Source organism: Danio aesculapii, chromosome 4, assembly GCF_903798145.1.
Source record: "Danio aesculapii chromosome 4, fDanAes4.1, whole genome shotgun sequence".
NCBI lineage: Eukaryota > Metazoa > Chordata > Actinopteri > Cypriniformes > Danionidae > Danio > Danio aesculapii.
In genome coordinates, this window is record NC_079438.1 from 11,388,078 (window position 1) to 11,412,660 (window position 24,583).

The following is a 24,583-nucleotide window of genomic DNA, read 5'->3' on the forward strand; positions in this document are numbered from 1 at the left end:
GCTTTGAGCCCATCCAGGGAAGAACGAAGGCTTTTGCTGCCTTGCAACTGCTAACACGTGCACCGGGCAATGATCCTGGGCCACGTGCTGTCTGGCGTTACAAGATGACATCAGGATTTAGCAGAAGTTTGTTGTCCAGTGCCTGGATCGGCCAAGTTACTTATTCCAGTTGACTTAAAATCAGCATCAAACTTTACACAGGTAGGGAAGGTATTGATCAAAACAGTGACTAGAATAAATGTATCGGAAGCCTGGCTAGCTCAGTCGGTAGAGCATGAGACTCTTAATCTCAGGGTCGTGGGTTCGAGCCCCACGTTGGGTTTTTTTCTCTCTCTTTTCGGCAGCTTTCAATTGGATTCTTCGAGCATACCTATTGAGACAAAGTTCAGCATTTCTACTACACTTGTGTTGCTTTCGAAGTCTTTGTGGCGCAATTGGTTAGCGCGTTCGGCTGTTAACCTAAAGGTTGGTGGTTCGAGTCCACCCAGGGACGAATTTAGCTTTTCTCTGCCTTGCAACTGCTAACACGTGCACCGGGCAATGATCCTGGGCCACGTGCTGTCTGGCGTTACAAGATGACATCAGGATTTAGCAGAAGTTTGTTGTCCAGTGCCTGGATCGGCCAAGTTACTTATTCCAGTTGACTTAAAATCAGCATCAAACTTTACACAGGTAGGGAAGGTATTGATCAAAACAGTGACTAGAATAAATGTTTCGGAAGCCCGGCTAGCTCAGTCGGTAGAGCATGAGACTCTTAATCTCAGGGTCGTGGGTTCGAGCCCCATGTTGGGCGTTTCTGTTACCTTTCTCTCTCTCTTTTCGGCAGCTTTCAATTGGATTCTTCGAGCATACCTATTGAGACAAAGTTCAGCATTTCTACTACAGCTGGGTTGCTCTCGAAGTCTCTGTGGCGCAATTGGTTAGCGCGTTCGGCTGTTAACCGAAAGGTTGGTGGTTCGAACCCACCCAGGGACGATTTAAGCCTTTCTCTGCCTAGCAACTGCTAACACCTGCACTGGGCATAGATCCTGGGGCACGTGCTGTCTGGCGTTACAAGATGACATCAGGATTTAGCAGAAGTTTGTTGTCCAGTGCCTGGATCGGCCAAGTTACTTATTCCAGTTGACTTAAAATCGGCATCAAACTTTACACAGGTAGGGAAGGTATTGATCAAAACAGTGACTAGAATGAGTTTCTCACTAGCCCGGCTAGCTCAGTCGGGTTAGCATGAGACACTTAATCTCAGTGACGTTAGTTCAAGCCTCACGTTGGGTGTTTCTGTTACCTTTCTCTCTCTCTTTTCGGCAGCTTTCATTTGGGTTCATCCAGCAGACCAAGTGAGACAAAGTTCTGGTTTCTACCACAGTTGGTATATTTAGTCTGAGTCTCTGTGGCACAATCGGTTAGTGCGTTCGGCTGTTAACCAAAAGGTTGATGCTTTGAGCCCATCCAGGGATGAACGAAATCTTTGCTGCCTTGCAACTGCTAACACGTGCACCGGGCAATGATCCTGGGCCACGTGCTGTCTGGCGTTACAAGATAACATTAAAAACATTAAACTTTACACAGGTAGGGAAGGTATTGATCAAAACAGTGACTTTCTCTTGAATGAGCATCTCACAAGCCCTGTCTGGCGTTACAAGATGACATCAGGATTTAGCAGAAGTTTTTTGTCCAGTGCCTCTATTGGCCAATTTACTTATTCCAGTTGACTTAAAATCAGCATCAAACTTTATACAGGTAGGGAAGGTATTGATAAAAACAGTGACTAGAATGAGTGTCTCACAAGCTTGGCTAGCTCAGACGGGAGAGCATGAGACACTTAATCTCAGTGACGTGGGTTTGAGCCCTACGTTGGCTGTTTCTGTTACCTTTCTCTCTCTTTTCGGCAGCTTTCATTTGGATTCATCCTGCAGACCAAGTGAGACAAAGTTCAGGTTTTCTACAACAGTCGGTTTGGTGTCTGAGTCTCAGTGGGGCAATCGGTTAGCATGTTCGGCTGTTAACCCAAAGCTTGGTGGTTCGAGCCCACCCAGGGAAGGACGAATGCTTTTGCTGCCTTGCAACTGCTAACACGTGCACCGGGCAATGATCCTGGGCCACGTGCTGTCTGGCGTTACAAGATGACATCAGGATTTAGCAGAAGTTTGTTGTCCAGTGCCTGGATCGGCCAAGTTACTTATTCCAGTTGACTTAAAATCAGCATCAAACTTTACACAGGTAGGGAAGGTATTGATCAAAACAGTGAATAGAATGAACGCATCAGAAGCCTGGCTAGCTCAGTCGGTAGAGCATGAGACTCTTAATCTCAGGGTCGTGGGTTCGAGCCCCACGTTGGGCGTTTTTCTCTCTCTTTTCGGCAGCTTTCAATTGGATTCTTCGAGCATACCTATTGAGACAAAGTTCAGCATTTCTACTACAGTTGTGTTGCTCTCGAAGTCTCTGTGGCGCAATTGGTTAGCGCGTTCGGCTGTTAACCGTAAGGTTGGTGGTTCGAGTCCACCCAGGGACGAATTAAGCTTTTCTCTGCCTTGCAACTGCTAACACGTGCACCGGGCAATGATCCTGGGCCACGTGCTGTCTGGCGTTACAAGATGACATCAGGATTTAGCAGAAGTTTGTTGTCCAGTGCCTGGACCGGCCAAGTTACTTATTCCAGTTGACTTAAAATCAGCATCAAACTTTACACAGGTAGGGAAGGTATTGATCAAAACAGTGACTAGAATAAATGTATCGGAAGCCAGGCTAGCTCAGTCGGTAGAGCATGAGACTCTTAATCTCAGGGTTGTGGGTTCGAGCCCCATGTTGGGCGTTTTTCTCTCTCTTTTCGGCAGCTTTCAATTGGATTCTTCGAGCATACTTATTGAGACACAGTTCAGCATTTCTACTACAGTTGTGCTGCTCTGAAGTCTCTGTGGCGCAATTGGTTAGCGCGTTCGGCTGTTAACCGAAAGGTTGATGGTTCAAGCCCACTCAGGGACGAATTAAGCTTTTCTCTGCCTTGCAACTGCTAACACGTGCACCGGGCAATGATCCTGGGGCAGGATAAATTATTAACTGTATCTATATATACATGCATATATACTGTATATACAGTTGTTTGGATGTGTTTATCAAAACGTTTCTCGACGCGTCAAAATAAAGTTTACACAAAAATATAGGCTTTTTCTGCTAAATATTCATTAGCTAATTGAATTGTAAGAATAAATTAAAAGCTGTAATTGCCTGCCTTTTGTTGCTAAATGTTTATTATGTTTGTATGATTTATAACTGTTACTACAATGGTGTACCCATAAATGATAATGCTACTAAATGATAATTAGCTATATGAATTATAGTTATTTATAACTAATGTGTTACGGTCATTCTACAGTGAATAATAAAAATGTCTGTCTTTTGAACCTAAATGTTTATTATAATGTTTACTATTGTGTTATCGTGTTATAATTACCCATCTGATAACATTATCAACAAGATATTAAAGTTTGAGGACAAACTTTATGGTGGCTTGAAAAGCCGAGTCTAAAAGTTTGAAGTCGTTTTAAAGTGTAAATAACTGAAGCAGTTTTTATGAAGTTTGAAACAGTCGGCATAGATAAGTACATTTATGTTAGCATGTTTCTAGTATAGATTGGCATGTTTCTTGGTAGGCAGTTGCTAGGTTGTTCTAAGTGCTTGCTAAGGTGTTGCTAGGTTGTTGCTAAGGTGTTGCAAGGTGGTTGCTAAGGTGTTGCTAGGTGGTTGCTAAGTTGTTGCTAGGCGGTTGCTATGGTATTCTAGGTCATTGTTAAGGTGTTGCTAGGTGGTTGCTAGGGTGTTCTGAGTGGTTGCTAAGGCGTTGCTAGGTTGTTGCTAGGCAGTTGCTAAAGTATTATGAGTGGTTGCTAGGCAGTTGCTAGCATAAATTAGCATGATTCTAGCATGAATTAGCATGTTACTAGCATGATTCTAGCATGAATTACCTTGTCACTAGCATGATTCTAGCATGAAATAGCATGTTACTAGCATGTTTCTAGCATGAATTAGCATGTTACTAGCATGATTCTAGCAAGAATTAGCATAATGTTAGCATGTTTCTAGCATGAAATAGCATGATTCTAGCATGAATTAGCATGTTATTAGCATGATTCTAGCATGAATTAGCATGTTACTAGCATGTTTCTAGCATGAATTAGCATGTTGTTAGCATGAATTAGCATGTTACTAGCATGACTAGCATGTCACTATCGTGTTGCTAGCACCTTTCTAGCAAGATTAGCATGTCAGTAGGATGTTAAAACTGTTAGCGTGTGTTAGAATAGCTAGTCACAGTCTCTGGGACAGTTGCTAGGGTGCTGAAATTGGTTGCTAGGGAGTGGCTAGTAAGTTTAAAGGTAATCAGTGATTGGCTGCTGGCTAGATTGAGTTGAATGAGGCCAGACTCTAGTCTGTAGGACAGTCTGATGCAGAGTTATGAGCTCACAAAGGTGGATCCAATGTTAAGTCAATGGGAGTCTTTTACAATGGAAGTCTATGGGACAGTTGCTAGGGTGCTGTAAGTGGTTGCTAGGGAGTGGCTAGTAAGTTAAGAAGTCATCAGTTATTTGCTGCTGGCTAGACTGAGTTAAATGAGTCCAGTTAGAAGTCTGTAGGACAGTCTGATGCAGAGTTATGAGCTCACAAAGTTTGACCCAATGTTAAGTCAATGGGACTTTTGGGATTTTTCTGGGTCGTTTTTCGGAAAACCCAAAGTTGGATCAGTTAGAAAAGATATAGCAACCCGAGTTTGACGAAAGTTTGAAGTATGTAGCTTGAAAGGCCTAGGAGGAGATACACTTAGAAATTAGTCTCAGAAGAATAATAATAATAAGAAGAAGAAGAAGAAGAAGAAGAAGAAGAAGAAGAAGAAGAAGAAGAAGTTTTGATAGATAACAATATGCTGGCTTTTCAAGCCACCATAATTAATTATATATTTACATTTACATTTACATTTAGTCATTTAGCAGACGATTTTATCCAAAGCGACTTACAAATGAGGACAAGGAAGCAATTTACACAACTATAAGAGCAGCAGTGAACAAGAGCTATAGACAAATTTCAGGTGTGTAAAGTCTAAGAAGCAAAGCATTAGTACATTTTTTTTTTTTTTTTTTTTTGAGAGAGAGAGAGAGAGAGAGAGGGCACAGTTAGTGGTATAGCCAGAGAGGCAGTTGCAGATTAAGAAGGAAAGTGGAGACTAAACAGTTGCGTTTTTAGTCGTTTCTTGAAGACAGCAAGTGACTCTGCTGTACTGATGCAGTTAGAGAGTTCATTCCACCAACTGGGCAGATTGAATGTGAGAGTTCGGGAAAGTGATTTCTTCCCTCTTTGGGATGGAACAACGAGGCGACGTTCATTCACAGAACGTAAGTTTCTGGAGGGCACATATATCTGCAGAAGTGAGAGCAGATACGAAGGAGCAAAGCCAGAGGTCGCTTTGTAAGCAAACATCTGAGCTTTGTATTTGATGCGGGCAGCAACTGGCAGCCAGTGCAAACGGGTGTTTCTATTAATCTATTAATTATTTCATGTTTCTATTAATTAATATGTTTTAGTACTATCCCTTTACCATAGCAGAGAAATTACCTGGGAAATGTGATCTTTCTTTCGCTTGTTTCAGGCAACAGGCTACAGTATTGTAATTAGTGCACTTGTTAAGTTTTATTTACATTTTATGTTCAGATGAGCACTAAGCCAAAAAGCCACAAGGCCATGGGTGATCGGTAGTGGATGGCCAGGTTGAGAGTCTTTGCCAGCTCTGGTGTTTGGCCCTCTGGAGCAGGCAATCGACCAGCTCCAAGACGGAGGAAGTGGTATGACATTTATCAGAAGGTAAGGCAAAATTACTTATACTTCATGACATTATATGTAGTATGCAGATTGGTTGGCAATGGTGCAAACAATATCAGTGCTTTGACATTAAAAACTCTTATCTCCTAATCATGAAAATAAATAACCATGGAATAGAAAAATAAGTACACAATGTCAAAAACAATAAATATGTGATTAAATTACATGAAGAATGTTTCTAAATAATGCTATGATTAATTAAAGTATTCAAAGCAAAACACAGAGGTTAGAAAGAATCCTCAGATCTTTCAAATCTATCTTTTCAGATTGAGAAATGTCCCATGCATGCCTGCGGACAGACCACCCTCTTTGGGGGGTCCAGGGCCTGCAATTTTGGATTTCACACCACTAAGGTGATATATTTAAAAAGGCATTAATGATAATGCAACAAATATATTTTTTTATTAGTGCTGTTATGCTTTTTCACTACATCTTTTTTTTTTTTTGCAGCCTGCCACTTCCACCCAGTCTCCCACTGCACCACCACAGTCTAAGGCTTCAGACACAGCTTCTGGCGGCACTGGCCCACAGTCTGAGGCTTCAGACACAGCTCATGGCGTCATTGGCCAACAGACTGAGGCTTCAAACACTGCTCCTGGCACCACTGGTGCACAGTCTGAGGCTTCAGTGCAACGGTCCTAAGGCCTAAAGAGAGAGGTTTATGGGGCGGCATGTGTCAAGAAATTTGATTGATGACGACCACGCCCCTTTTAGGCGGGACTTCCGGATTAAGCCCCGCCCCTTTTTAATATACATTTAATAATTCCGGTAATTAGATTCTTATCAGTTTAATTAAAATAATAATTCCGGTAAATAGATTCTTATCAGTTTAATTAAATGAATAATTCCGGTAATTAAATTATAATCCGGTAATTAAATAATAATGCCGGTATTTATATTCTTATCAGTTTAATTAAATTATTATTAATTTCCTGTTATTAATTCTTAATTGTAATATTAATTAAAAAATAGATATTATAATATTAATAATTAGATTTTAATCAAATGAAATAAAATATATCAACCGTTATTAAAACCATATTTTAATTATTGTACTACATTATATTATATTTTAATTATTGCACTACATTATATTATATTTTAATTATTGTACTACATTATATTATATTTTAATTATTGTACTACATTATATTATATTTTAATTATTGTACTACATTATATTATATTTTAATTATTGTACTACATTATATTATATTTTAATTATTGTACTACATTATATTATATTTTAATTATTGTACTACATTATATTATATTTTAATTATTGTACTACATTATATTATATTTTAATTATTGTACTACATTATATTATATTTTAATTATTGTACTACATTATATTATATTTTAATTATTGTAATACATTATATTATATTTTAATTATTGTAATACATTATATTATATTTTAATTATTGCAATAAACTATTATAATTATATACTATTATACACTATTATGTTATACTAATATATTATATTATATTTTAATATAATTAATAAACTATTAGTATCTCCCATGTGGTCTTGCCTGCGCTCTGGTATGACCATACTGGCTCTGTGTGTGTGTGTGTGTGTGTGTGTGTGTGTGTGTGTGTCTCTGGTACGGGTGTGGGCCTGGCTCTGACTGTGTGTCTGTCTTGGTAATTTGAAGACGGTTGAAGACTGCTTGTGAAAGATAGAAGACATATCTGATGACTGTTACAATGCAATCGCTATATGCTACTATGTGATAAGAGAACGTAATGGTTGCGCTTGTTTAATAAACGCGAACGTCAGCTTACATGGCTATCAGTCAGTGTGGCTCTTACCGGCTGTTTAGGCATCTGTGTGTGTGTGTGTGTGTGTGTGTGTGAGCGATGATAAGGTAAACTTATCCTTTAGACAGCATCCCGTCAACTATTTGTGAAAGATATATATATCAGAAATGGAACATGTATCTGATTGATATGTTGATAGGTGATTAGAAAGTGTGCTGATATTGCATATCTATATATTCACATGCAGCCAACTGTGTGCATGTGTGTGTGTTTGTGTATGCCTGGGTCTGGTTGTGTCTGCTTGAATTCACGACACAGTATTTAATGAATCAGCCTTTATTATTGCTCATTAATAGGTTATGTTGTTTTCACATTATTACTACATTAAACTAATACATATTTTAAGACAGACAAAAGACCATCAGTCATATCGTTTTAATGTATCTTTTATCGAAACTATCTAATTAAAATATATTTACAAAATTAATCCAGCAAATAACAAATCTTAATATGCATTGACGACAAATTAGCAGACCTTGTAAAACTATTTATCTAAAAATGTAATGTTCTAAACTGCTGGTTGAAAAACACAGATGTAAATTCCAGTTGTCTTTGTGATTAATGAAAAGTTTTATTATGAAAAACATTTTAAGCTGAATTTTTTCTTTTGACTAACACATTTTCAATATATTTACATGCATGATCTGTATTTTATGGCACACATTGTAGTATAATTAATCTAAAAACGTAATGTTTTGCACACTGGTCATCACTGGTGTAGATTTGAAAATAAATGATTTAAAATAAAAGATTTACTAAAAGGTCTTATCAGTCTTTAGACAGTATTGTTATTTCTGTTTCAAAAGGTAAATAAAATGTATTACTCATAGTAATTGTACTGCTCACAATTGAAGCCAGGCAACTTAGTTACGGAATTTTAGATTCAAACTGATTTGAATTCTTTAAAAATTCTTGATAATATAAAGAGAAATATAGAGATTATTCCGAATATAAAACAAAAATATAAACAAAAATGATTTTCAGTTTATCTAAAAACAGTACAGCTCCATCCCTTAGTTACCTTTACTTAATGTTATACAGTAAAATGTATTTGTTTATCTACTGGAGCCACCATTTATATGTTCACATAACAGTGTTAAATCAAGTAAGCCTACACATTTGTCAAAATAAGTCAAGTTTAAAGGTAGTTCTTGAAAGTAGACAGAGCAAATGATGCTTTTCTTTTACCATTAGATTTAGATGAATTAAGATTATTGATACTACACACATTTTGTAGTGAGTGTATATGTTTCTTTAAATTGAAGGTTTTTCATTGACATACACATTTTCAACTGAACAATCTAAAATCGAACAATGTTTTTTTCACTCTGAATATAAAACGTTATCACACGGAAAAGTGATGTTTAAAATACTATTCATTTAACTTAACGCATGACTAGAGTTTTGTTTTTACAAGCCAGAAACATTGAGCTAATTCAAGCTTTTGATTTTGCACTCTGTTGCACTTTTTCAACACAAAATGTAAGCTTTTTATGCACCTGCTAAAAATCTGTAATTTTGAGCCACTGTCAGAGTTTGTAAGTTACAAAGCATACATGTTTTTAAAACTGTCAGTTCTCAAAAGTTACTTAACGTTTCTTCTGGAGTTTTTAAGAACAACATTGCAGGGGCTTCGTCAAACATAAAGATACATTTCAAACATTAGATTCATACTGACACACAAGCCTTTGTAAAATTTAAGAGAGAAAATCACTAAGAAAAAGATTAAAACAAGAATAGTTTCATTTGGGCGGGAAAAAAGTGATAATATGAAAAACATTGCTTACACCAATATGGTCTAATGGTTAGAATTTCGTGGTTTTATGATATGGGAATATTTTTAACCTCTAATGTGTCCCAAGTAACATTAATAACAACACTTAGCCACAGTTATTTGTATCGTACTTGAATGCTACACGCTATACTGTCAACAAAGCACATTAATATCAAAGAGTAAATACATTTTATTTTAAGAATACTTTGCAGTAAACTTTAATAAATGAATACGTTTATTTTATCAATCTTCTAATGCAGAATGTTTTTGAAACATTTAATTATGTTTTATGACCAGTGTCTTCTGACCAAATTATTTGACCTAATTCAAGCATCCGTTTTCTGCTGCACTTTTTAACACAAAATGTCTTTGCAAACTTTTTGCATATGTGTTAAACTCTCAAAGCATCTGTTATGATGCATACAGTAAAAGACACAATAACCATTTCTACTGCCAATTATATTTTGTTGTCTAGATCTATAAATCTACAAAACCCAATTGAATACTTGCCACTAAATCTGCATTAATATATTTTTGCGACAGTGTCTAAGGTACGGTGTATTAGAAATGTATTCTTTTCAACTGTCATGAAAGTTTGAGTTGTAAATGTTTTGGTTTTAAACCAGAGACAACCAACAATATAATGTATGCCTTTTGTTCATACAGTTTTTCAAATGAATGAGAAATTATAAAATTGTACGTCAGTACTTCTAGATTTAAAACTAAATTGGGTGACAGTTTTTAGTTTGTCTTTCTAAACTGACTACAAAACCATTACACATTAGAACTGTATGTTATTATGGGTGTCTTAAACGTCAACCAACTTTAATAAATGATATACAGTTTATACCTTTATGCTTTAAACAAGTAACCACTCTTTGACACACTATGCAACATTTTAATTTTCCAATATTTAAATATACATTTGGCATAATTACAGGTCTTAAATCAGTTTCTACAATGTTTCTATGATTTGTTTCACGCCATCATGTTTTAGCGTCTAGCTCATTTTCTAACTTTTTTACAGGAAAGGCATAGACACTTTTCAGAACTAGCAATAGGTCATTTATACCGCTAGACTTTGAATGCACCAATTAACACATGGCCACTCTTGCAAGTTTACTTTAAGTTATAACATTTGTATGTAAACCTGATCCTGTGTATGTAAACCACCTATGACTAGGTGGGGTAATGAAATGCCAAGCAGGTTATTTTTTCTTTATAAATGCTTGTAGAATTTAAAATCTACTTAGTTACATTAAAACATTTTACTTGTTTAACACAAAATCATAAGTTTACTTAAGCTGATAAACTTTTTATTTCGAGCAAATATACACTGAAATAGAGTAGTACATAATGAACAAACATGGATTGCATAGGAATAATAAAGACAAATCAACTAAGAAAAAAATATATGTATATACAGTCATACATTGAAGAAAAACAGGGAACACCAGAACACTGTAACGACATTACTGAATATCTAACCAGCAAAGAAATTCTACTAAAAGCATTCTGTCGTGTTCAAGAATGTGGTTGGTCAAAACTTCCACAATCTCAGCTATATTTGCTATTTTGTTTTGTGAAAGCAGTGACACACAAATATCTGTTATATATGTAGACATGCATAGAACCTGCGTTACTCCCATCTCATCACTCCATCCAGTCAGCACCTCCAGAATTTTTGTAATGGTTGCACAGACAGCACCTCTGCTACGAACACACAGGTGAGTCAATTGATTTATCGTATCGCCCCATGAGTTTAAGGCACCTCTCACAACGTCCATTTCTCTCTTGAGATTTTTCACACGTTTGCCATCTCCTGTACAATCATGATTAGAATCAAACGCATCATTGATGATCCTCTCCAGAAGAAAGACCATATGGTCCCTATAATGCTGTTTAAACATGTCGTCCACAATAGACCTCATTTGACAATCAAAAGCAGGGTCGCACTTGCACTCAGGCCTTTCATGCGCATCAGAGTCAGCATTTTGAAAACAATAGCAATCCGCCATTTTTGCAAGGGGCTGTCACAAGAAATCAGAAAATAATTTTTTTAGAAAACTTTTTTATTTAATCACAATACAAAGTTTGTACCATAATCTGTGTAGAACATATGCAGTAGTACCTTAAGGATGCTGCTGGTGTCCCTAAGCAGCAATAGTTCAGTCCTAATAGCTCAGTGCAAACAAGACCAAAGTAGGCACTGTGGTCCTCAAAGTTAGTACCTTTTTATGTCTTTATTCTTCTTTTTACTCCTGATCAATGGGTTCTTGTAGAAAGTTCTGGGGTCGGTGACTGTGCCCAAAAGCATTACTCCTTGGTAGCTAGAAGTAATAATGGGCGCTTTATCTACACATTCAATCAGGTCCGCCTTCACTTACTGGGGCGGTACTATAAACATCTGCCATGGTGTCATAAAAGTCATGAATAAACATTTAGTTAACATCTTTTATTTAAGACATAGACGTGATGATGTAGGGATACCTATTTTGATTAAACAAAATAAAAAATACAGGATCATACCGTAAATATATTCACAATGAAATATTTTAGAGAACTAATATTATAGAATTTTATATTTCATGGAGGTTTTAGGTTGACAAAATATAATGCTTAGCTGAAGACATTTCAAAACTGGTTGCCATACAAATGGACAATCAAATAAATTTGAATGTTTTTACGCAAATATGTACACGCTTTTCAACATTATTCTGTGGTCTGAATTGTTCATTATAGTTGTTTATTTGGCTTCCTATTAGGGCTCAAAGCAGTCACATATTTAATTAAAAATTTGCTTATTTCATGATAGTGTTCTTTTTTTAAAGAATTAAGAATTGAGAAGAAATACGCTTACATCTACACATACATATTCGTTTTGGAATTAAAAATGTAACGATACAAGACACGCTATTTATTTTAAGTGAAATATACTTGTAAGAAAATACAATTACATTTATGAAATGACCCATATTACATAACTTATTGCAATGCCTTTGAGGTAAAGAAAGAGAAAGTTTAAGAGCCGTTATCCATAATTGGTTATTAGATTAAAGTTATTTTAAAAAGTCGAGTTTGGTTAAAAATCTAGGCCTACTTAAATTGGATCTGTTAAAACATAAAGAAATTAAAGTTATGCAGTATACGCTCTGGTGACATATAAACATACACTTTAGCATCCCTATAGTATAGATAATCTACGAGTACCAACATTCACCAAGTTTCATATGTTTGTTGCTGAGTACCAATAAGTATTTTTGTTTTATTTCTATGTTATGTGATTCTAAATCTATTTTCAGACCTATCATTTTAGTGATATAAAAAACAAGCTAATAAATTTAGTTAGACATCATGTGCTTGACATTTTAGTAAATAGTTAAAGCTACTGATTGTGCTAATTGAATATTTAGCATTTTGAAAGGTAAATATGTGTCAGGGTATGTAAAGCTGTCACCTCTGACTTGTTTGGTTGTGATTGGTGAAAAGTTTCCACAAACTGAAATATTAAAGTGTTTTTATTCACTATTCTGCAACTTTGATGCAATCTACACTGTAAAAGAAATATACTAAAGTACATATCATGCTGTTTTGTAAAAGCACACAGACATGTCGCCAAAAAATGCACTTCATGGGACAAACCACTATTACAAGTTATTCTGTCTGAGCTGTTAATGTACTTTAGGTATTAAGTTTATTTTCATTGAATCTATTACAAACTTCTTCTTAAGAATTAACGAATAATTGTTTTTTCCGATATTGTCAGAACATCCAAGTGAATATGGAGCAAACACATTTAAGTAATTTAGGCTTTCTCACTTTTTAAAGTCATTAAAATTAAAATGTAACAATTAACCTAATAATTAAATAATATACATGAAACTTAATTTTCAGAATGTACATAAATTTATCCTATAAAGTATTTCACGAGAAGCCTGCCACTGTGATAATGATTACAGCTTACATAAAAAAAGACATTCAGCTTCAATTCAAACTACAGAAATTCACACATCTGATATCGTCAACTATTTAATTTGTAACTGGCATGGTATTTATTTACATTATTTCTGTTTTCAAGTTAACGTTTATCATAGTACTCGGGGTCAAAATCCTGCTTGATGAAATTACCAAAATATGACCATAAACAACTTACACAATGAAATGACGGTCTTTCTATGAACATGTTTAAATTATATTGTTACACTTTTAGATTAGTTTTTGAAAAAGTTACAAGATCGCAGATGTAAAGTACTCGAATAATATTAGCTGATTGGTGTACTGAAGTATTTATTAAGTATCTACTTGAGTACAATTAACCTCACTTAAGTATATATTAAATTTATAAAAACAGAAAAGTTTAGTTATTTGTCCTATGCTTGTTCATTGTCATATGCTTACAAGGTTATTACAGTTTGTGTTCTAAGTACTCCTTTTGATTGATTGGAAATTTAACATATGCCTACGTTATTTTTGTGTACAGACACAAGTATTAAGACAGAGAATAAGTTTGTTTGAGTTGACTTAACTGAAATTAATTGCTGCGAAAAATCCTAAATTGTCAACGAACATGTCAAATGTTAAATCTTTATAAAAAGACGGTATTCTTATAATTACACAAATTTAACTGCTTACTGCACTAAAAAAAAAATTATAAAATGAAAACACAAAAACATAAAAAGTATACTTGCAGCTAGACAAAAGGCCGGTATACTTTAAAGGAGTTAACAATTTGCTATCTTGAAATGCCATATTTTGAAATACTAAATTTAGTATATTTTAATTGTAACTAAATTGTACAGCATAATCTCTAGGGTATTTAATGTACTTTTACGTGCTGTATTGGATCAGCAACAAATATACTTTGACCATAAGTTCATTACATGTTTAATTAATGTTTGAAGCCTGGGTTATTTTTATTGCAAATAAATATGAACATTTCCAAAACCCACAAGTAATCGAACATTGCACTTATTCTGAGAAAAAATGCTCAGCGATTACTTCAGCTGTTTCCAAAATGGCTACTACAAATTGCATGTCATGTTTTCAATAACAAACTATCCCTAGTGACTATTCTTATAAGAAAACAGGATGTACAAATAAACATGTTATAGTTAGGCACTTGTGCGCTTAATGTTTACTACTGTCACTCTTGAAAATATACTTTTACAATATACTCTATGCTTAAAAGAACACAGTAAACATGGACATATTGACTTTTTTGCTTTTGATCCCACAAAAGGCTTGCCTCTAACAATTCAACATCTGCACAAGTTAATTCAAAGGTTTTAAAACTTTAAGCATGATGAATAATTTATATTTAGTGCCTGTAGTTTGGTAGTTAAATACAATTAATCATAGACGGTTCTAAAGCATGATAAAGCATTGTATGTCATACAGTCATGCTGTGTGGTGAGAGATTTTAAAGTTTAAACAATAATCTATAAATTCATTATTGCTGTTACTTTTACTATTACACAAGTACTATTTAAATCTAGCACAATTTTTTTATTCAAATATGTATTGTCCAAACGATTATACCCTTATATGTGTACAATTTTCACCACCATGTTTAATCTTTCACTTGAGTAGCATTTTTGAGTACTTTTTAAACCTCTGAACACCAACATGACATATGAGACTAGTTGTTTTCTGCTATATACTCATCTATTACACTTGAAACGTGTGTCACATCACTGTACATAGTACAAATAGTCAGTTATTTGTAAGCTGTATGCTTACATCCTGACCAACACATTAAAATATTACAGATTTTCAGCAATACAAAAGGTTTGTCCCATGAGGTGCAGTTTTTTGGCGGCATGTCTGTGTGCTTTTACAAAACAGCATGATATGTACACTCTAAAAAACGTTGGGTTATTTATTTAACCCAATGGTTGAGTTAAAAATATTTGGTGCTTTGTTGGGTTATTTTAAACCTTTTATTGGGTTATTTATTTAATAACTCAACCAGTTGGGTTACAATTTTGAAATTTCAACAGTCAACTGATTGATCTGACACAGAACCGCAGTATTAATATGCGTACGTGATGTTGCTCTTGCCTTATAAAGTTTATGCAAGCTCTAATGCAGTAATGTTGTTATTTTTTTAATCAAATTGCCTCCTCGTGTCGTGTTTTTTTATATCTGTTTCACCTGGACTCTTAATTATTGATGATACAAGCGTGCGCGCTTCATAGCCGATCTATATGCTGATAAAAACGCTTTCTCCACCTCCGTGTTCATCTCTACAGTTGTTTTGGAGGAAATGATACACGTATTTGAGATATTCCGCCGTTAATATCGTCTTTAGGACCCAGCAGAGACATCAAACCTGAGTCGCGTTGTTGAAGGTATGTTATGTTGTCTAAAAACACTGTCCTTTCGCTAGGAAACTATATTGTAACATCTAAATGCTAATATAGACATATATATGTGCTACATTTTGTTCAGGAAGTTGCTAGTTTTCCCAAGAAGTACGGAATCTGAGCATTATATTACTATTGGTTATTATTCGCCGCTAGAGGGCGCTGAATGGATCGCAACGTGAGAAAGTTATCCTGGACGAGCAGAGCAGAAGCTTGCTACATCATCTTTTACCAGAAGAAGATTCATTATCCATTTCAAGGTACTTGATTATTAACTATTGAAAGGTAAATGGTATTATTACTGTTTGTGTGTACTATATTGAAGGCCCTGAAAATTGCATTTTCCCTACATCTTATACTAACCTACAGGGATGAAACCACAACCCTGATAATGTTAGATGCTAATATTAATGTTTAATCGGTTATATACGTCATACAACAATTAAATATAAGCTTAAAAATTATACATATAAGAATTGTAACATCTGCTAGCTTTGTGTAATAATAGTAGTAATATATGCTAATAAACAATAATACAAATCCCTTAAACATACACTGTCCTTGGCCAGTTTTCAATTCAGGTGATGCTGTGACCACTCAACTGATAAATGTTGTCTGTCAGCTCATGTTAATATGTGGTTAATTTTATTTTTTGCTTGTTTGTTCATTGTAGGTTGCTCTGGACAGAGCGAGCTTTAATCCTCCTTGATAATCTTGTTGAGAAAGGTGAGAAAACAACAGCTCTGTATTTTGTAATATTTACATGATGTAGAAATGCACAGATACACACACTTAAGCAGTATCAAACACTGTAAAGGTGTCTTTATATCACCATATGTCTTAAAATCAAATTATACATTTGTAATTCTTCTGTAAATGCATTTATACTTCTCTGAACAGCACCGGTAGTGTGTACAGACACAAATGTCTCTTTCAAAAGCGTTTCTGTGCCTTATTTCAGTGTGAATTTGGTATTAGACTCTGTATCAGGCATGAGGACACAGGTGAGTGCAGATGACTGATTTAGAGTCTAAGCACAGTTCAGAAATTTCAGAACTCCACTCCTGGAACATTTGACCAAATTGAGATATTACAGACATTAACCTATTTATATTAATTATTGCGTTATGACTGTTATTTCAGTAGAAATCTGTGATCAAGAGTTTGACTCTTTTTTGCAAGTTTCTGAGCATGAGAATTAAGCACACTGATGAACATCAGTGCACAATTGACCATGTAAAATGGACCTTATTTGCCCACCAAATTTGCGAATGTGATGCACCTTAACAACTCACATAAAAGACTAATCCTGCAGCTAAAAGTGCGCATTTTTATATATATTTTTTTCTCTTTATCTGTTTAAGGTACCCCTGGAGATGACCACTTCCAGTTATCTTTTCTCCATTGCTAAACTGGGTAAATACATGATTTTTGTTGTTATTTGGTCCGGCATACATGTGCAAATTTAAAATTTCTGTTTTAAGGTTGGAGCGAACATCATTTGGTATATGGAGGAGTAGATAACTAAACCATTCTTGGTATGAAATTCCATAGAATTTTTTCCTCTGTTAAAGTCAGTGGGGACGATCAAGTTTTTGATTTGCTTTGTCCTTTAAGTTATCATCTGTGGTCAGCAGAAAAAAAAAATTATCAAATCAACAACTTGAGGGTGAGTAAATGATGAATACACCCAAAAATCGGTGAAACACCCTCATTCAGCAGCAGAGGCGAATCCATCATGTCCTGGAGCTGGGTCAGTTGGCATTGCTGTGTGAAGTTTGCATGTCCCTCACAGTCCAAACGCATGCAGTATAGGTAAATTTAATAAACTAAATTGGCCGTAGTGTATGGGTGTTTCACTGATTTTTGGGTGTATTCATCATTTACTCACCCTCAAGTTGTTGATTGATTTTTTTTTTTTTTTTTTTTTTTTTTATTTCTGCTGACCACAAATGATAACTTTAAAGGACAAAGCAAATGAAAAACTTAATAGTCCACACTGACTTCAACAGAAGACAAAAATGCTATGGAATTTCACTGTGGACTAAGAATGGTTTAGTTACCTATATTGTTTAAAATATCATGTTTTGTGTTCATCTGAGGAGAGATTTAGATCAAGGGGAGGGTGAGTTACTGATGACAGAATTTCCATTTTTGTGTAAAATATCCCTTTAATAAATCCAGTGTACTGTTTGCATGGCATGGATTTAAGTGCTGTTTTTGTTTATTTATTATTAGATTGCTCAGTACAGGTATTTTATACCCACACACCAAAGAAACTTTTTGAAGTTTGGGGAGATGCATCACTGCGGACCCTCTCGTATTGCAAAGAAAGAAGAGAGCCTTGGATCTACCAGTTCAAGCAAACATTTCATCTGGTGAGACAATCCTGCATAACAGCTCTGTTTTAATCCCAATTTGTAGCATTTCACCTTTGATATGAGGGGCTTGTTTTGAGTTTAATTATTGTGATTTCTTCTGTTTGATATAAAGACAGCCTTGGAGATCCCGCTTTGGAGATGTCACTTTAACAACTCAGCCAGCTATCATTTCTTCACTGCCATACAGATTGTGCATCAAGATGGTTCGGCCCTCATACCAGGAGGCAAAACAAGAATTTGTTGATTTGCGACTTCTAGGTGCATTATTTATGACAATAAATGTTGGACATTATTTAATTCATGTGTGTATACTTGTATTTCGTTCAGTACTTAGAGGAGGAGGAGCAACAGAGACAGAACCCTCTTGTCCTGCTGCTTGGGGATGAACTAAACTGCTCTCAGGCGTTTGTAATTGTGAAAGATGTGGCACTAAATTCATGGATTTAAATAAAGCTTTGCCAATGTAATAAAAGCTGTGTATTTTTTATTTACATATAAAGATGACTAATACTACTACTATAATAATAATAATAATAATTTATTATTATTTAGGGGTTAAGCCACTTTTTGGCAAAATAACCCAACAAATTTGTTATTTTTATAACCCAAATTGTTGGGTTAACCTTATCAACCCAATGGATTGGGTTACAATAACCCAACAGAAGGTCGGTGCCAAATTGACCCATCTATGGGTTACCTGTTGGGTTATTATTAACCCAACTTTTTTAAGTGAGTACTTTAGTATATTTCTTTTACAGTGTAGATTGCATCAAAGTTGCAGAATAGTGAATAAAAACACTTTAATATTTCAGTTTGTGGAAACTTTTCACCAATCACAACCAAACAAGTCAGAGGCGACAGCTTTACATACCCTGACACATATTTACCTTTCAAAATGCTAAATATTCAATTAGCACAATCAGTAGCTTTAACTATTTACTAAAATGTCAAGCACATGATGTCTAACTAAATTTATTAGCTTGTTTTTTAACGGCTCTTAAACTTTCTCTTTCTTTACCTCAAAGGCATTGCAATAAGTTATGTAATATGGGTCATTTCATAAATGTAATTGTATTTTCTTACAAGTATATTTCACTTAAAATAAATAGCGTGTCTTGTATCGTTACATTTTTAATTCCAAAACGAATATGTATGTGTAGATGTAAGCGTATTTCTTCTCAATTCTTAATTCTTTAAAAAAAGAACACTATCATGAAATAAGCAAATTTTCAATTAAATATGTGACTGCTTTGAGCCCTAATAGGAAGCCAAATAAACAACTATAATGAACAATTCAGACCACAGAATAATGTTGAAAAGCGTGTACATATTTGCGTAAAAACATTCAAATTTATTTGATTGTCCATTAGTATGGCAACCAGTTGTCATGGATTGGTCAGGCTCTCACGACCCCCACTCACGAAGATCACCATCACCTGACTTCTAATGAGCACACAGCTGCATCACATTCACGAGCACCAGATAAAAGCACAGCACTCCAGTCGCTCATTGTCCGGGCTCGTCTCGACGAAAGCGGACAACTGAGCGACCACTCAGCGTAGTCATCCTCAGCTAAAACAAACGATTTACTTACCTGTTCTCTTTGTATTCCTCCTAGTCTTCCTGGTCCTCCCGAATCGTCCTGTCTTCCAGTCCTTCCAAGTCTGTGTCATCCTCTGTCAGCTGTATCTGGTGTGTGCTGTCCATCCTCGTGTATTCCTGTTACCCAGCCACGGAGGAAAAGACCCCAACATCATTCCTGATCCTCCTGGCTATCCTTCATGTGCTCCTTGTTGTCATTTAATAAACACCCCTAACGTTTCCTTACCTCTGTCTCCTGTCCGCTTCATAACAGAAGCCCGGACCCATAACGACGACAACATGAGCACCCCCGATCACCTTCAAGAGCTGGTGGACCAGTTGAAGCGGATTCTACAGCCACCAGCTCCACTTTCCAACGCACCACCAGCACCGAGCACTTCCGCCTCCACAGTTTCTTCTTCGGCCCTTCCTTCCAGTCCCATGGCCCGACCAGCGCCCTACTCAGGCGGAGCGGGGGAGTGCAATGGTTTTCTGTTACAATGTTCCCTCATATTCGAAATGCAACCTTCTCTATATCCCACAGATAAGTCGAAGATCGCCTACATCGTATCTCTACTCTCTGGACCTGCACTTAAATGGGCTGAGACGATCTGGAACCAAGCCGGGCCGGTCATGAATTCCATCACTACCTTCACGGAGTATTTCAAAGAGGTGTTTGGACGTTCTGATGGGGAAGTAGCCGCTGGAGAGCAGCTGTATCATCTAAAGCAAGGTACTCTATCTACACAGGAATATGCTCTCCGGTTTCGCACTCTAGCAGCTGCAAGTGGATGGAATGAGAGATCGTTGTTGACCACGTACCGGCTCGGCTTGGAACCCACTCTCCGAATCCAACTGGCCACATTAGATGATACAGTGGGTCTGGAGAGATTCATCCAACATTCTCTCCGATGTTCCGATCGTCTCCGTTCCTATCAACAGGACACCATCACCCCCTCGTCTGCACTCCTCCAATCGCCTGAGTCAACAGCCTCTCCAGAACCAGAACCCATGATAATAGAGTCTGGAAGACTGACATCAGCGGAACGACAGAGGAGGCTGACCCGGGGTCTGTGTCTATACTGCGATTGTCAGTGGACACACCCGTATGGAGTGTCCCCTTCGTCCCATTCGGACTTCAGTGAGTGTATTCAGTACGAATATTGAACAATGTAAACCACTTACTACCACCGTACAAATAACTACTGCCTCTATTTCTCTCCTTGTCACAGCCCTCATCGACTCCGGGTCAGCAGGGAACTTCATCTCCCAATCCCTCTGTCGTCAACTCCACCTCCGTACTGAGGCGTCCTCGCATATATACCAGATACAACCGATAACCCAGTGCACTCGATCTTCGACCCGTATCCATCGACAATGCGAAGACATCCTTCTTCAAGTGGGGTTGTTACATCAAGAGAGGATTCAATTTCTGGTTCTGGAGGGTGCAAATATGGACATCATTCTAGGGCGCCCGTGGCTGGTGAAGCACGATCCCATCATCTCTTGGGGCACAGGAGAGATAAAGAAATGGGGATCTGGATGTACACCTGCCTGTTTTCCAAATCTCCCTCTTCAAGGTCGGAACCCCATTTCTTTGTTTGCAACATCGGTCGAGAGCCCTCCTGAGAAGCAGTCTATCCACATTCCTAAGGAGTACAGCTCCTTTCATGATGTCTTCTGCCCCAAGAGAGCTTCCCAGCTACCGCCGCATCGGCCATGGGACTGCGCGATCGACCTAGTTCCAGATGCCCAGTTGCCAAGAGGTAGGATCTACCCGCTCTCGCTTCCAGAGAATCAGGCAATGGAAGATTACATAAGGGAAGCTCTGAGTCAGGGGTACATACGTCACTCAAAATCACCAGCCGCCTCAAGCTTCTTCTTTGTGGCCAAGAAGGACGGAGGGCTGCGTCCATGCATCGACTACAGGGTCCTAAATAACGGTACAGTAAAATACCGATATCCCCTTCCTCTGGTACCAGCCGCTTTGGAACAGCTCCGAGAAGCTAAAGTCTTCACTAAATTGGACCTCCGCAGCGCGTATAATCTGATAAGAATACGTGAGGGGGACCAATGGAAGACAGCATTCGTGACCCCTACTGGCCACTATGAATATGAGGTCATGCCTTACGGTCTGGTCAACGCCCCCTCCGTATTCCAAAACTTCATTCATGAAGTCCTCCGGGAGTTTCTTCACCACTGTGTAATAGTGTACATAGATGACATCCTCATTTACTCCCGGAGTGAGGCCGAACATCGCCAACACGTTGCGGAGGTCCTACACACATTGAGAGAACATCACCTCTACCTCAAAGCGGAGAAATGCTCATTCCACCAGAAGTCGATTCATTTCTTGGGATACATCATTGACCAAACCGGTATACGTATGGATGGGAAGAAAATTGAGGCTGTTCTATCCTGGTCAGAACCCACTTCCATTAAGGAGCTCCAGAGGTTTCTTGGGTTTGCTAACTTTTATAGACGGTTTATCAAGGACTACAGCAGGATTACATCACCTCTCACTAATCTCCTCAAGGGTAAACCCAAAGGACTGGAGTGGACCAAAGAAGCAGCCGCAGCCTTCCGCCTTCTTAAGAAGGAGTTCACAAGGGCCCCACTCCTGACTCATCCTGACCCAAATCTTCCTTTCGTGGTGGAAGTGGACGCATCCACCACCGGCGTCGGGGCAGTATTATCTCAACATCATGATACACCGCCCCGACTGCATCCCTGTGCCTATTTCTCTCGGAAGTTGAGCCCGGCGGAGCAGAATTACAGCATAGGAGACAGGGAGCTTCTAGCAATCAAGCTAGCCTTGGAGGAGTGGCGTCACTGGTTGGAGGGAGCCAAACATCCGTTCCAGGTGATCACAGATCACAAAAACCTCCAATACATCAAAGAGGCCAAGAGACTATGTCCACGTCAAGCCAGATGGTCACTTTTCTTCTCACGTTTTGATTTCTCCATTTCCTATCGTCCAGGACCCAAGAATCTAAGAGCAGACGCTCTCTCTCGTTTACACGAGCATCACGATCATGAAGAACTCCCAACGAAGATTCTTCCCGAACACATCTCCATTTGTCCGATCACCTGGAACGCTCCTCCAGTCGTTGCCACTCCGGAAGCCCCTGCTCCGCCGGGATGCCCTCCTCATCGGCAGTTCATACCACCTGAACACCGGGTAGATCTGATCCACTCCTTACATACCTCGCTAGGCACTGGACATCCAGGGATCAACAATACTCTCTCGCTAGTATCCCAACGATTCTGGTGGCCAAACATGGCAAGGGATGTGAGGCAATATGTTCAGGGCTGTAAGGACTGTGCCCAATCCAAGAGCCCACGTCATCTACCCGCTGGAAAGCTCCATCCCTTGCCGATTCCGAACCGTCCCTGGTCACACCTAGGAGTGGACTTTATCACTGACCTCCCTTCGTCAGAAGGTAATACCTGTATTCTAGTCATAGTAGATAGATTCTCAAAGTTTGTCAAACTAATCCCTCTGAAAGGTCTTCCCACAGCCTTTGAAACTGCCGACAATATCTTTAATCAAGTCTTCAGGTCATTTGGTATTCCAGAAGATATTGTGTCGGACAGAGGTCCACAGTTCATCTCACGTCTATGGAAAGCCTTCTTCAAGCTCCTAGGTGTGGCCGTCAGCCTCTCTTCTGGATATCATCCCCAAACCAACGGGCAGACAGAGAGGAAGATTCAGGAGGTGGGACGGTTCCTGAGGACCTTCTGCAGTGGTCACCAGAACTCCTGGAGCCAGTATTTGGGCTGGGCAGAATATGCCCAAAATTCACTGCGGCAACCCTCCACCGGACTCACGCCATTCCAGTGCGTCCTGGGCTTCCAACCACCGCTCTTTCCCTGGGATGGCGAACCATCTGATGTCCCCGCAGTGGATCACTGGTTCCGGGAGAGCGAGAGAGTCTGGGACGAGGCTCATCAACATCTGCAGAGGGCAGTCCGTCGAAGCAAGGTAACCGCCGATAGGAGAAGGTCTGAAGAACCCAGATACACACCCGGACAAAGGTGTGGCTATCCACCCGGGACATACGCATGCGACTGCCCTCTCGCAAGTTAAGTCCCCGATTTGTTGGTCCCTTCACCATCGTGGAACAGGTTAACCCCGTCACCTACAAACTACAATTACCCTCTCACTACCGTATTCACCCTACATTCCACGTATCACTCCTGAAACCCTATCACGATCCTGTTCTTCCCTCCACAGAGCCTGACCACGAAGAGGAACCCCCTCCTCCACTGCTCCTAGAAGAAGGAGCCGTCTACGCAGTGAAGGAGATCTTGCGTTCCCGACGTCGTGGTGGCCAGTTGGAGTACCTGGTGGACTGGGAAGGGTACGGCCCCGAAGAAAGGACATGGGTTCCCAGAGCTGATATTCTCGATCCTAGTCTCATGGTGGAGTTTCATGAGAGCCACCCTGAGTTCCCAGCGCCTAGAGGCAGAGGGAGACCACCACGGCGTCGGAGGTGTCGGCCCTCAGGAGCGGGCCCTGGGGAGGGGGGTACTGTCATGGATTGGTCAGGCTCTCACGACCCCCACTCACGAAGATCACCATCACCTGACTTCTAATGAGCACACAGCTGCATCACATTCACGAGCACCAGATAAAAGCACAGCACTCCAGTCGCTCATTGTCCGGGCTCGTCTCGACGAAAGCGGACAACTGAGCGACCACTCAGCGTAGTCATCCTCAGCTAAAACAAACGATTTACTTACCTGTTCTCTTTGTATTCCTCCTAGTCTTCCTGGTCCTCC

General features: G+C 38.3%; 1 protein-coding gene and 5 non-coding genes across 7 annotated transcripts in view; 5 read left to right on the top strand and 1 right to left on the bottom strand.

Moving 5' to 3' along the window:
* The window catches only part of LOC130222040 (NACHT, LRR and PYD domains-containing protein 12-like), a 417,646-nt gene that overhangs the window by 383,580 nt on the left and 9,483 nt on the right, over window positions 1–24,583 (bottom strand). The window lies entirely within an intron of this gene.
* trnak-cuu (transfer RNA lysine (anticodon CUU)) lies at window positions 250–322 on the top strand. The gene has a single exon. It is a non-coding gene; the product is annotated as a tRNA-Lys (tRNA).
* On the top strand, window positions 721–793 carry trnak-cuu (transfer RNA lysine (anticodon CUU)). Its single transcript has one exon. It is a non-coding gene; the product is annotated as a tRNA-Lys (tRNA).
* Window positions 902–975, top strand: trnan-guu (transfer RNA asparagine (anticodon GUU)). The gene has a single exon. It is a non-coding gene; the product is annotated as a tRNA-Asn (tRNA).
* trnak-cuu (transfer RNA lysine (anticodon CUU)) lies at window positions 2,269–2,341 on the top strand. Its single transcript has one exon. It is a non-coding gene; the product is annotated as a tRNA-Lys (tRNA).
* trnan-guu (transfer RNA asparagine (anticodon GUU)) lies at window positions 2,439–2,512 on the top strand. The gene has a single exon. It is a non-coding gene; the product is annotated as a tRNA-Asn (tRNA).